Here is a 1,159-nt window from a genome sequence, read left to right on the forward strand (position 1 = left end):
TGGATGGTTCTTCCAATTTGGGTTATAGGTATTCGAATAGGGGCTTCCTTGAGCATAGTTTACTTGCTCTGTTTGGATTCCAGTCAAGAGTTGACATTCCGCAGGAGTGTGGCCTTGGATTCCACAGACCTCGCAATTCTGAGTTATAGCAACCACGGCGGTTGGTGGTGATACGTTTAAACTTTCAATTTTCTGGACCAAAGCATCCACTTTTGCATTGACGTGATCAAGGTTACTTATCTCGTACATGCCAGTTTTCGGTTGAGGTTTTTCCACTGTTGTTCGTTCGGTTCCCCACTGATAGTGGTTTTGGGCCATGCTCTCGATAAGCTGGTAAGCATCAGCATAAGGTTTGTTCATTAGTGCACCACCTGCAGCGGCGTCTATTGTTAACCTTGTATTGTATAAGAGACCATTATAAAATGTGTGAATTACTAACCAGTCTTCCAAACCATGGTGTGGGCAAAGTCTCATCATGTCTTTGTATCTTTCCCATGCTTCGAAAAGAGACTCGTTGTCTTTCTGTTTAAATCCGTTTATCTGGGCTCTTAACATAGCTGTTTTGCTTGGCGGAAAATATCGGGCAAGAAAAACTTTCTTCAACTCGTTCCATGTGGTGACTGAGTTGGAAGGGAGAGATTGAAGCCATCTTCTAGCGCTATCTCTTAATGAGAAAGGAAAAAGACGAAGTCGAATTGCCTCTGAAGTGACACCATTAGCTTTAACAGTATCAGCATATTGAACAAATACGGATAAATGAAGGTTTGGATCTTCGGTAAGATTTCCAGAGAATTGGTTCTGTTGCACAGCCTGCAACAGTGAAGGTTTAAGTTCAAAGTTGTTTGCTTCTATTGCGGGAGGAGCAATACTTGAATGCGGTTCATCTTGCGATGGAGCGGCGTAATCTCTAAGAGCACGAGCTGGTTCTGCCATCTCGGTTAAAGAAGGAAAAATGTTTTTGATATCAGGAAGGTTTATAGGAGGGAGATTGTTTTCGGCACGATATTCCCGAATTCGTCGTAAGACTCGGAGATATAGTTCGATATCGTTGATTCGTAAATAGAGCGGTTCGCCTTGAGAGCGAGTGCGTGGCATACAAATCAACGAAGGAAAGAATAGAAGGAAAAAGAAACCTTAGTCTCTACAGCGTAACGGAAGA

At 42.8% G+C, this 1,159-nt stretch overlaps 1 pseudogene; it reads left to right on the forward strand.

Annotated features, from left to right (window-relative positions):
• The first annotated feature begins 448 nt into the window (after positions 1-448).
• On the forward strand, positions 449-548 carry LOC127133825 (uncharacterized; annotated as a pseudogene).
• The last annotated feature ends 611 nt before the right edge of the window (positions 549-1,159 follow it).

This window comes from Lathyrus oleraceus, chromosome 3 (assembly GCF_024323335.1).
Source record: "Lathyrus oleraceus cultivar Zhongwan6 chromosome 3, CAAS_Psat_ZW6_1.0, whole genome shotgun sequence".
NCBI lineage: Eukaryota > Viridiplantae > Streptophyta > Magnoliopsida > Fabales > Fabaceae > Lathyrus > Lathyrus oleraceus.